Raw genomic sequence first — 14,401 nt, forward strand, 5'->3', positions numbered from 1 at the left:
ATACATATCTATCTATACTATTATATAATAATGGAAGCTTTGCAATAAATTTTACAAAACTCTTTTTGTGCCACGACATTAGCATCATTTCTTTTTTCTTTTCTTTTTTTGCAATTTTTACTTTGTTCAACATTTCATATTCTTTAACAATTGTCTTCTTAGTTCAATTTTTAATCTTCTCCGATTATTGTCTTCTTAAATTTTTCATTTTATTTCCTTTATAGATTTTTAAATTTTAGCCTTTATAAAATTTTAAATTCTACCGTTTCACTTTTTTCAACCTTTCATCTAATTTCACCTTTCCTCTTCCATCTTAATTTTCTTATGAATTTCTTTTTACTTCATTCCCACATCTCTCCCATATTCCTTCTAAGTTTTTCATGGCAAAAAGGTCAAACTCTCTCTCTCTCTCTCTCTCTCTCTCTCTCTCTCCAAATTTGTTTCTCTTTTGGTGAATTTTTTTATTGTTTCAACCTCTTTTTTTTTTCGCTAATGATTCTTTTTGTTATTATTGATTTCAAAAAGGTCAAACTAACTCTCTCTCTCTCTCTCCAATTTTGTTTCTCTTTTGGTGAATTTTTTTTTTATTGTTTCAACCTCTTTTTTTTTTTTCCACTAATGATTCTTTTTGTTATTGTTGATTTAATTGTCACATCACATTTGTTTCTATTTTTAGCAAATTTGTATCGACTTTTATGCATATTTAGGTATTTTGATATTCCAATTCCCGATCGCATTTTTTTCTTTATCCTATTGGTTTGATTTGATTTAGGTTAATAATTAGTTATTTTGCAAGTTAGAATTTGATTTTTTTTTTTTTTAGTGATTTCTTTAGATGTTAAATTATGAGATTTTACTAAGTTTTGTTTATTTTTAATCATTTTGGGTGGACAAATTTGTAGTTTTTGTAGAGAAAGTACTCTTAATATCTTTATTAGAAGCCAAAGGTCTTGTAACTGAATTGACACCTCCCTATGCACAAAGTGCTTGGGAGTTTAGGGGGGAAAGGATTCGAACTGCAGGGTTAGCAGCATGTTGTAATTATCTCTAAAAAATATATATCTTTATTAGAAGTATTCTATAGTGTCACTTATTTACACAAAAGCAAAGGTTAGTAAAACGAATTTAATTGGTTGAGTGACATATTTTAGATGTTGCAATTGTATTATTATTATTATTATTAGAGATTAAATTCTATAAGGACGTGGTATAAAACCTATTTTTTACCCCTCCAATCTCAATGTGCCGCATCATCTTATCACATATTTAAGAATAAACACAATCACACTCAATCAATTCTAATATCCATATATAAATCCAACCAAATTGGGAATTATATTGAGATGTTATTAGGTGTGGTAAGATGTATTGAATTTTAAGTCAAATGCTGATGTGTCAATCACTTATTGGATGATGTAAAACATGGGTTTTACACCCTATTCTTGTAGAATTTAATCTCTTATTATTATTATTATTATTATTATTATTATTATTATTATTATTATTATTATTATTATTATATAGAAACTTAATTATGAGATTTTGCTAATAATTTTTTATTTGATAATCTTTTTGGGTGGATAAATTTGCAGTTTCTGCAAAGAAATTAATCTTAATAAATTATCAACAACAAATTGTCTTTCTAATTGATAAAATTAATCATTGTTAAGCAAAGATTGATATGAAATTTTGTTTGTTTGCAAAGTATCTTCATATGGATTTGTTTTGATTTGGTATATTTTTATGGATGTATTGAGATAAACAATTTATTCAAGAAGAGAGATCAGGATCATTCTTTATATACTTTAAAAGAGATAGATTGATTTGGGATTAAAAATAACATTAAAATAGAAGGCTACAAATTGAAATTTTTAAATAGTGAGAAAATTCTAATTTTTCTCATTCTTTTCTGACTATCATGATTGGAAAAAATTAATCCACACTATATTCTATCACTAGCAAATTGGTTTATAATTTGACTAGATGAAAATTTTAATATAAAATGGATGTAAAAAAAATATATAAATTCTTATATATAGAGAACATAAAATTCATTACTTAAAAAAGAAAGCAATATAAAATTGTTTATTTTAGGGAAAAAATATCTTGCCTTTGTTTACCAAACCCCATAAAAAAGAACGTTTTTAATTAATTGTTTATTAGATCTAAAATGAAATTTTCTTATGAGAAAACACTTAATTACATATGATTAGTCTTAATATATAATTTTATGAATATTTTAAAAAAATAGATTATATAAAATATTCCATTACAAAAGGAATTATGACTAGTCTATATATATATAATAATAGGTAAAGTTGAGAGAAAATCCAATTAGATTTCAAATTGGAATTATATTAGAGTCCAATTTTACGCCATGTGTCCTATCTGATCTAAGTTTTTAAATTTTAAGTGAGTTAATTCAATGTAAAAATTAGATTTCAATTAGGGCTTAATTTTGTGCTATGTGTCCTATCTAATCTAAGTTTTTTTTTAAAAAAAAATTGTGTCAAAAGAGTTAATTTAGTGTAAAAACGAGGAGTCCAATATAAGTAAACCATAAAAAATATAATTTTTGAATGATTTTATATTTATGAGTCCTTTTTTTTTTTTTTGTAGAACTAAAAAAATTCAAGTTTATAAGTCACACACACACACATATAATAATAGGTAAAGTTGAGAGAAAATCCAATTAGATTTCAAATTGGAATTCAATTAGAGTCTAATTTTGTGACACGTGTCCCATCTAATCTAAATTTTTAAATTTTTTGTGCCAAGTGAGTTAATTCAATGTAAAAATTGGATTTCAATTAGAATTTAATTTTGCGACATATGTTTCATCTAATCTAAGTTTTTAAATTTTTGTACCAAATAAGTTAATTTTGTGTAAAAAACGAGAAGTCCAATATAAGTAAATCATTAAAAAAAAAACATAATTTTTGAATGATTTTATATTTATGAGTCCTTTTTTTTTTTAATAATTCAATTAAAATTTTTGAACTAAGTTAGTTAGTTCAGTGTAAAATTTGGATTTCAATTAGAGTTTAATTTTATGGTATGTATTCCATCTAATCGAAAATTTTAAATTTTTGTGCCAAATGAGTTGATTTAGAGTAGAAAACAACGAGTCCAATATAAATAAATCATAAAAAATATAATCATATATCTAACACTATATATAAAATTAGAGAAAGAGAGAGTTTGAATGATTTTGTATTTATGAGCCCTTTTTTTATAACTAAAAACAATTCATTTGGCACAAAATTATATATATATATATATATATATATATATATATATATAGAGAGAGAGAGAGAGAGAGAGAGAGAGAGAGAGAGAGAGGTAAAACTTAGAGAAAATCCAATTACATTCTACAATTGAAGTCCAATTTTGAGCCATGTGTCATAAATTATTTATTTTTAGAGAGAATTCTATTTCTTAATTTTGGAATCAAATGTGGGATCATATCATAAATATCCATTCAAGTATTGTGTACAAAAACCAAAGAATTTAGAATTAATGAACGTAAAAATATTTAAAAAATTGAAAATTTACATTTTCTACCTAATAACATTCTTACAAAACTTTTTAAAGAGTTAAAAAAAAAAAAATATATATATATATATATATATATATATATATATATATATATATATATATAAGAATGACTATCAATAATATTTAAATTATATATGTAAGATTATTATACTATGCATCTTAATGTGTATGTTTTAAGTACATCCATGCATATGCATGGGGTTACAAACTAGTTTGAGATAATTTTCAAACCAAAAAGGTGAAGATTTTTAATTTCTTGTTTGGTTAATTTGGACTTTTTTTTTAAGAGTTAAAAAATATATATACAAATGACTATCACTAATATTTAAATTATATAGGTAAGATTATTATACTATGCATCTTAATGTGTATGTTTTAAGTATATTTATGTATATACATGGGATTACAAACTAGTTTGAGATAATTTCCAAACCAAAAAGGTGAAGATTTTTAATTTCAAGTTTGATTAATTTGAACTTTTTTTTTAAGAGTTTTAATATAGACTTTATCAATTGAGCTAACCAGAACAACGTTACTATACCTTTTGGCGCTTTATTAAAATAGGCATGTACATATGAGGAGGCCAGCTAGAAAGCCTAGAATGTACTCTTTTTTTTTCTTTTTTCTTTTTTTTTTATTTTATTTTAAGAATCCAGCTAGAATGTACGTGTTTTGCATATATAGATTAATTAGCGCAGGTAGCATATTGATAGTGACTTTATTCGATATACTGTATATTCAAAATCGGACAGGTTTCCCCTGATGAATTTTACTTTCGAGCCAGACTTTCAAATACCCTACAAGGAGTTCATTGGTTGTTTTAGCCTGAGACAGTGACTTCAAATTTGTCATTCATTGATTTATGTCTAATTGGATACACCTTAATTCTCAAAGATACAGTTCCACCCAATAATTTTGAGTTCCAAGGATTATCAACTGAGCCTATATATTTCTCCTTATGGAGAACGTTAAAAAAGGATTATCAATTATGAAGATTTTACAAATTAACTTGAGTATAAATGTGACTGATTTCTCGACAACAAGATCAAAAATAAATTCATGAATTATGTTTTTTTTTGTGATTAAAATTTGATATATTACGAGTTCCAGTTAATTCAACCGAAAAAATTTCTGATAATTAAATAAGAAATCTGGGATTCAATTCGCGCCTATACCAAAAACTTATTAGCATCTTAATATAATGATAAAAAGTACAATCATCAGAAGCAGACGAATGATACATTAATTGTTAAATTTATACTATAAAATTTGTAATAATTATAGAATAACTATTCTGGAGACTCTAGTAGCTTGCTTATAAAGACAAAATATTACACATTTATACTGTATGTGAGTAAATTAATTAAATCTTTGACGGATAAATCAGCAAAGCCACTATTCAGTTTTTTTGGCCGGAACCAAATTTCTTTCACTTACCCCACAAAATTCTAAAGCGTGGCCTAATATAAAATAGAGAAGTGCACGAATGAGCTTAGTTATGCACGATATGATACCCCATGCCGCCACATCAATTTAAAGTTTGAAGTTTAAACTATCTTCTTCTGATAAATAAATTAATAATTTCAATACTTATAAAAAAAAATTAATAATTTCAACAAACTTTTTGGTGTTCTAAGTTTTTCAGCTTCAACTGTTCTCTTCTTACATTTTGTTCATTGTGAAATGTGAATCCATGAGCTGGAGCCAGGAAAGTTATGCACTTATGCTATGAGCATGTTCTACTTGGATTTACTGTGAGCAAGATTCAAAACCTTTGTTTTTTTGCATACACAAATTACTGGTCTTTTTTATTTTTATTTAAACATAAATTTTTACTTTGAAAATGCTAAAAATTACTAATTGAATTACAAAATTCTTAACAAAGAAATTTTTTTTTTTTTTGTTAATATATATATATATATATTGTGGGGGGTCCGAGACCAAGGAGCCCCAACAAAGGATAGATTCGCCCATTCAGGCTAAGATAGGGTAAAGTAGATTTCAAGGACTACACTTGTCTGAGGAGAGCAAGAGAATCAATACAACTATTGTTCCTTAAAGGTCTGAGGACAGGAGAGGAGCAGTGGATGAAATAGGGTTGGTGGGAGGAAGTTTCTTAAAAGATATACCTCTCACCTCTGCATTGAATGCTCTGCACCAACCTCATCAGCTGCATTAATGTGAAAATGACCCCTAAACAGTAACTTCACAGTTAGCAACTTCATTTATCACCTCCACAAGGATCCTAATGGGAAAAATATCTTAATAAATGCCCTAGAACATACAGCTAAAGGGCCGAGATATAAAGGTAGGGACTATAAAAGGAAAGAGACCCTCCAGAAAAGGGGGATGAATAATTTCTAAGTGAAAAGGAGGTCAATAAATAAAATACAAGATCACATTGTAAAGAACTTGAACTAATCTTATATATAAGAGACTATTCCTTGGACTTCCTCAAGGAGGAGATTAACCTCAATTGTTGTTCCAGTTACACTCCTGCAATTGATACATATTCCCACTCTCTTACAAATTTTGTTATTTGGGCTGGATTTGAGGAGTAAGATACCACTATTCTAAGTGGGCTTGGGCCCTTACTTTCACAGTCCTTACATATATATATATCAATGCAATTATCTATTCCTTTCTTTATATGGAGTGGATAGACTTATCGAATTTTCACCATATGACAATAATAGGTAATACCACATGTATCACCGAGACCTTGATAGTTTATCACTTGAACCACTCACCAAGTTAAGTGATACAATAATTCTTACCATTAAACCATATCCCGCGGTGGTTCCTATTAGACTATAAACGCCCCAACCTGTGGTAGTACACTTTAGGATGACCTATTGGATTATAATTTATAAAGGTATATATGATGCAAAACGTCCCAACATACAGATATTTATGCAGTAGGAGACTATGAGGGGTAACATGTATTTTATTATAATTTCGGTGGTGAAAACAATCATGAATGTTGTTAAAAAAACAAAACGGAGAACAAAAAATAGAAATACATGAATGATGGATAAGAATCTATTAACAGTAAGTGTGAGGAGAATAGAATACTTTTGGGTCTCTCTCTCAAAGCATAATAGGTTGAGAACCGCCAACTTAGTGCATGATTAGGCCCAAATCCCCGTGCTTGTATAACAGAAAAATTATCATATTTTAGTCAACAAAGTTTAAAATTCACCCAAATTAGATTATATAAAGTTGTGTAAAAATATATTGACATTACAGTAAGTAAATAAATTTATACTGATACTATTAATTTTGTATTTAGTTTTTTATTTGTGCATTCTGATAATGAAAGAAAATAATAGATGGTAGTTGTTATGTATGAAGAAATATAAACAATTAAAAATATAAGAAAAATTAATATTTTAGTGAAATATAGTGTAAAATAGATAATTTTATATAAGGTGTTTTGAAATGTGAATATGTATAATAGAAAAAATAGGTTCTTATACTAAAATAAAAAGAAATTTTTGCAAGAGTGGATACAAATGCTGTTATAATTTGAAAGGGGGTTGAGCCATAGTAATTACTCATACCCACACCTAAATGGGAGAAAAACAACCTAGGTCACCAAACAACTCATTTGGTTGAAAGCGTTAGAACTCAAAGATTTTTTCTTCAAAGAGGTTTTTCTAGCTCAAAAATGCATAGTTTGGGGATTGCCCCTATCAAATTTATGGGCTCAGGTGACTTTGCATAAAGTAGAGACATTCCCTCTCCTTTCATCTCCACATTTATTATTGCATATTAAAGGTTTTCTGAAAAGTTTTTTTTTTTAATTTTTATATACAAGATAGAATTATATTCTAACTTAATCTAAATATATATGTAGGTAAAACTTCATTATGAAAACTTAAACTCCGACCCTTACTCCCCTTTAGGGGTGGCAATTCGTGTTCACGTGTCGGGTTCGTGTCGTGTCAAGTCATGAGTATTCGATAACATAGGTCAACACTAACCCGACATGTTTATTAAATGGGTCAAGATTCTTCAACCCTAACACGACCCATTTATTAAACGGGTTAGTCGTGTCGACCTGTTTATTAGATTTTATCAAAATGAAAAAAAAAATTATGAAAAAACAAAAAAAAAATATTTTTAATATAAAATTCAGAACTAACGAGTAACTACATCACAAATAATCATTCAAAACTAAAGCATATCCCAATATCACAAATAATCAATCACAATATGTCAAAGAAAACAAATCACAACAACTAATAAGTTTATATACTTAGAGTTTGAAGGGTATATTGGTAAAATGTCATTTAATTAAACGGGTCAGACGGGTCAAACGGGTTCTATGTGTTCAACACTAACCCAACTCATTTATTAAACAGGTCAGCCGTGTCAACCCGAATATGACACAAACCCGTTAAGCCTCAACCCATAACCTGTTAATTTCGTGTCGTGTCGTGTCGGGTTCGCGGGTCGTGTCAAATTTTGCCACCCCTACTCCCCTTTCCCCCCCATCTCACAAAAACTTTGAATTTGTGGAATGACTATCACGCTAAAGGTATGTAATGGTAAGATTTTCAAAAAGTTGATTAGCTCTTAACATGGGAAAGAGGGAGGAGTGTTGTCCTTCAACTAACCTAACCTCTGGATTCATAGGAAAGTGAAACCCCCCTTATACTCTTACGACAGATCCTATAAATATTAAACTTACATCTAGCTAAGGTATATATGTTAGAACTAATACACTCATTCTACCCAAAAAAAAAAAAAAAAATTCTCAGCATTGTTACTTGACTTAGCATTCAAAGCACCTTCGCTCAATCCTACTAGTTGATCTCGGTTGTAGTAAGTAAGTTTCTATTCTTGTTGCAGGTCTTAATCTATTGATGAATATTCTTAGAGGATTAATCCCAATTGGGGCATCTTCATTGATTTTCTCTCTCAACATTTGTTCCCCAAATTAACCACCAAGACATTGATTATATTTTCTAATATGATGAAATTTTTATTAGCTTCTTCTTTTTTTTTTAAACTCCCTTCCTCTTTCACACCTCTTTCTCTTTAGAACTAATAGCTTCTTGATCACTTTTATCATTAAATCTTTAGCTTCTATTTTCAAGAATTAACATATTATCAATATCCATATTGTATGTATATAAATCCCATATTCATATTGGTGCTTCTTATTTAAGAATGGAGCACTACCCCCTCCCTTCTGTTTTTTCTACCATCAATTTCTCCCTTAACTATCATGTGCAAAGAAGAAAGAAAAAAAAAATGGCATGAGCATATGATGAATGGGCTACAGTAGTGCATGAACATCCACAACAAAAAGGAAAAAAACGTCTAGTTAATTAGTATTTGCATTACACTTCTACGTTATTCCTCCAATTGGCAAACAAAGAATTTGAAATGAAAATATTCTATTAATTATATTTTAGCAAACATACTCCCAAATTTCATCCCCACATTTTCTAAATTATACGTCGAAACTCGATTGATAACTCAATAATTAACCAAAAAAATTATTTTTTGTTAACAACTGCTCTCTAATGTTACATTTAGAACAAAAGATAGAAGAATAAAAGAATATAAATAAGAAAAAAGTAGATGAAATATACTAAAATTTAGTACATTCCGTCCGCCTCCTCTATTTAAAGATAGGATTTGAGAGAGAGAGAAAGAGACAGAGATCACGGGAGAAAGAAAGGAGCAATAAAAGTTTCTCATAAATTTGAAATTCTTCACAGACAACTTTCCAGGCATAATAACTACTATCTGTTTTCGAAGCATGTACATGGAAAAACATAGTGCAATGAAGACTAAAGAGAGAAGACTTTACTACTTGCCGTATTTGTGCCAACAAAGTAGCATGACCACACATTTCCTAGCTATGTAAAGCCTGGACCGCTGTTCTTTTAATATAGCCACGCACCCACCATGCTTCTCTGTACACATAGCACCAGAACCATTACACCTTTCTCTTTGCACCGCTCTCCGAGATATGCACTGTCCCATTTACATTTATTTGTATAACCAAAGTTTTACACTTCGCAAATAATCATATATATACACAGTACTATTTACAAACAAAATTCAAAATCAAAACCCCAAAATAAAAATAAAAAAACACAAAACCCGCCTTGAAAAAAATAAAAAGCAAAACAATCCCACAAATGATTTCTCACATATAATCTATATAGTCTCTAAAGAAAAAAAATATATAAAAATTCAACCAATAACAACAACCCAGAAATAATTCCCTGTTAACGTACATGTCAACCACCTTGCTCTCTCTCTTTCTATCTCCAGGTATTTGTTTCCCAAAGACGACAAAGCATGGCACGATTCCTTGTCATTTGTCTTTCCCATATTTCATTTTCCATAGGTAAACCAATTTCTTCGTCAACAAGGGTGGTCCACTATCTAACGATTGTGATTAGTGATTAGATGATCTTGACCATTCATGTGGGCATTTCGTCCACGTTTCGTCATTTCATTGGTTTTCACGTACTCAACCGTTAAATTTTATATTAAGATAAGGCGGGTATTTGGGGTTGTTGTAGACGTTTTCCTAACTCTCTTTTTATTTTATTTTTTGAATATAACCCTTAATTAGATATAGCTGGAAATGATGATTCACAGGACAATATATTGTGAGTTTTTTTTTTTTTTTTTGAGAAGGAATATATTGTGAGTTGGATGCAATGTTTGGTGTAATATATGATATCGTTCCAATTGATTTTAATCATGTTGGCTATGTTGATTAATAAATTCTATTGTTGAATTTAATTGTCTTTAAGAGAGGATATGTTGAATCCATTAATATAATCACATGCATGCTTCAACTTAATTAAGAAACTTAAAGTACAACACTTAATCTAAGTTTTATCCTAAAATTTCAGGTTTTAGCGAACATAATTGTGAGTATTTGTCAAGAATTTTGTGAATTAGTAGCATTGTTTACTTTCTTATATGCAAAGAATTTACATTAAAATTTTCTCCCCTTTCTTATATGCAAAGTATTTACATTAAAATGTTCTCCCCTTTCTTATATGCAAAGAATGTACATTAAAGTATATTGTAAGCCCCCAAAAAATAGAGCAAGCAATTTGATACCAAGTAGCGATAAGGCCGCTTAACCATGAGAACTTGGCACAAGATACTATAGTTTTTAACTTTAACAATTGCAAATTAAATGTCATTTGTTAGATAAGCTAAGGATTGAAATTTTTTGAAAATACTCTATACAAGAATACATAAGTACAGATGCTAATGTCATGAATTTTCGTATTGATCTTATATATCAAATCAATGTAGTAAAAATGTTCCATGCTTAAATAGTAGTAGGAATATATTGTTGATTTAGTAAATTAAATAGACAATAGTGGGGACGCCCCCAACTGTAGGTGCATCACAGCTTGTATCCCCCATCATATTTGGTAGTTCAGAATTAATAGAATAGAATAGAGACGTTCTTTCCAATCACAATAATTGAGATTTCATTTTATTTGATTTTAATCATTGACAACTTTTGGCTAAATACGCGTTAGAAGATTCCCAATCAGTACCCGCGTTTCTTCAAGTTTGCATTTCTATTTTCATTTGATTATTGCCAATTCTAAACTATATTATCCACTGCAGAATTTGATGGTGAAATATTTCATTATGTTATCTATCACTTTTAATTCAAAATCATGTTGAACTTACAAAGGTTGCTATTGATTAATGCCTTTTTTGTTGATTATATTCTTCATTTGATTATTTGTTACAAGTTGATCAATGAATAAAAACAAAATTTAGTTACAAAATTAATTGTAACCTTAGACTACAATCTTATTTAATATTTTTTTTTATGGGAGGTGAATTTTGACAAATCCATTATTGGATTAAATTTTCTTCTTATATTCTCAATACTTGCAAAATTTCTAAAAAATTAGAGATCAATAGCTATATCATCAATAAATTATTTAATTTGTAAGTTTTTATAATTTAAAATTATGCATAAAATATAAGCTTATAAATCATATAGTAGATAATATCTTATTGAAACAAAATTTGACATGTATATTAAGAGCGTTAAAAAACATACAATTCAACGGTTAAAATTTTAAAATATTTAGTAATATTTATTTTATCAAGTATGATTATAGCCTTAGGTTACAACCAATTTTGTAACTAAACTTTGTCCAATATATAACTAAAATATAGTTTTAAAAAGTTGTACACAAATAAATCAACTAAAAATTAAACGAAAAAGCTTGTGACAAAAATAATACATTGGATTTGAAGAAAATATTTGCCTCTCCTCAAATCAAAGAGTGCAGGTTGATCTAATCCCCTTGAAATTATTTGTCGCAATCAAACAAAAAAAAAAACAAATACAACTCGTTCCCAATGAACTTGAGCTTGAGCTTGCTGGAGTTGGCGTGGAAGTGGTGATAACCTTGAATCTAAGAAAGATGTACTGCTTTTGCTTCATTGCTAGTCTCGTGCTCATGCCAAGTACATGGTACGTTAGTACTATAGTAAATAAATATGAAAAAGTAAAAAGACGTTTTCGAAAGTTTCTGGTTTGAATTTGAGCATATAAATAGTTATTTCTCAATTCGTAATAATAGTTTTCAAATTTTAGCAGCTGCCCTAGTTCAGAGTTCTTTCTATTTCTTTGTTTCTTTTGTCTCTTCCTCTATGGCAGTGGAATAATGACAGAGTAGCTGTGCTGTTAGTGCACTAAGCCCTTGTTCTCGGATGCCATAATAAAGCAAAAAACCAAAAAAATTGCAATAATTCGTTACAACAATGAAAGATGAAAAATTTGATGAAAACATTATGAGGTGCTCTTTATAATATCTTACATATATTAGTGAAGCCTCCTTTTCCCATATAAAAAAAAAAAAAAAAAAATTCTTCTAATATATGCCAGACTAGCCAACAATAAAAGAAGACCTTTCATCGACTGTTATCCATGAATGAATCCTAACTTACATATTACTAAAGTAAAATATTACTACTTAGAATGAATATTTGGTTAAAATCATGTTAAAGTTATCCTTACCCTACATAATCACATGCTAAATATCTTGTAATTCAATTATAGTGTCAAAATTTTTTAGGGTGAACTTGAATTCAAATCTCTCTTCCTTACTTGTTGCAGGAGGGGAAAAATTATCATAACTACATAACTGCTTTCTGTAATTATTGTCCAAGAAATAGAAAATATGAAAAACTATATTTTAAACCCTCCAATTTATGAGATATAACAAATTAAACCTCACTCATTAAAATGGAATTACATTGATTTTAGAATTTAGCACGGAATAAATTAAGGTATAATTTATTACTATTATATTAAACTATATATTTAATTTGCTACACCCCAAAAATATAGGATGTTAAATCTAATTTACCTTTGAAAGTAAAATACAACTACTTGAATCAAATGCCATAAATATTGTCTTTGTAGTTTGTATACGGCAGTGCCATTTTTCAGACGGAAAAACTTGTCTTGTCTTTATTTACCAAATAATATATATATATATATATATTATAAAAAGAAAAAAAAAGATGCTTCTACCTCCTATACAAGTCAACCTGCAGCTTCTCACACAGATGGAGCCAACTGAGTTTTAAGTTTAACAGTTCTAAAAACAGTCTCACGCGTACCTTTGCTATTAATGTTACGGCCTGTCAATCCCAGAAAGAGATTCCCCTCATTAATATTGCTGGTCTTCTTGGTTCGGTAGCACAGTGAGTATCAGTTTATCACGATCATGGCCCATGGGCGATCTCTTAATTTGTTGGGTACACTTTTTCATTTTTTTGACCTACCCTTATTTTAAACAAGAGCACCCATTTCACACCTGCGAAATACAATTTCACCCATGCAATACAAAATACCATGATACATGTTATAGTTGTAGCTAAATACTACTATATAGTAGAAGGGTTATTGTTGACTTTGTCATGGTTTTATATGGGGCACCTATGGCAATTATAGGCAGATGAACTTTTTTTTTTTGGGTTGAGAAATGAGAAGATAGGCAGATGAACTTAAATGGAGGGAGAATTATAGATTTAAATGCTCTGGCCCAGTTTTCTGCTTTGGTAGTCGCGGTTTTTAATGCACATGCAGACCCTCTTGCCCTCTTGCCCTCTTAAATTCTACCAAGACATTCTCACCTCTCTTCACACTCATTTCAAAGCCTTTTTACCCTTCTTTTTTTTTTTTTTTTTCTCTCTGCTTCTTTCTGTTTATTTTTTTATTTTTTTATTTTTTAGCCTTCTCTTTATATAGTTTGGTCCTCGAGTTGTAGCTTTACATGTTAATTTCTTCATGGGGCCTTGTTCTTCATCATGACCACAACAAAAGGAAAGGTCATGACTCGTGTGTGAAATGGTTACTTTGATATTGGCCCGGTTCACTCAGAACAAATTAATGGGTTGCTGTCATTTTTTGATTTTGATTGAGCCGTGCCAATATCTCAGTGCTCTCTCACTTTCATTTTCTTCCCACACTTTTGGGCCGAGAAGACCAATCAGAACGGTTTGTTTATATCTCCAATGATATATTGTTTCTTTCTTAATACATATATTATGATAGTTATAACAGAGGGAAAAGAAAATTTAAACTTTGGTTCTCTGAATGAAAGAGAAACAGATTATATGAGTGAACTAACAAAAAAAAACTCGACTTTACCTGTGAACTTTCATTTTTATAATACGGTGTTGGCCTATTTTATCTCAAGCAGTTTTTGTATTTGACTTTTTAGTTCTGATGATGCGGTGAAGGTGCTATTGAAAGTACAAGTTGTACACAGAAACCCATCGATCCTAGAAGCTGGAAAAAAAGTCAGGT

Source organism: Castanea sativa, chromosome 2 (genome assembly GCF_040712315.1).
Source record: "Castanea sativa cultivar Marrone di Chiusa Pesio chromosome 2, ASM4071231v1".
Lineage (NCBI taxonomy): Eukaryota > Viridiplantae > Streptophyta > Magnoliopsida > Fagales > Fagaceae > Castanea > Castanea sativa.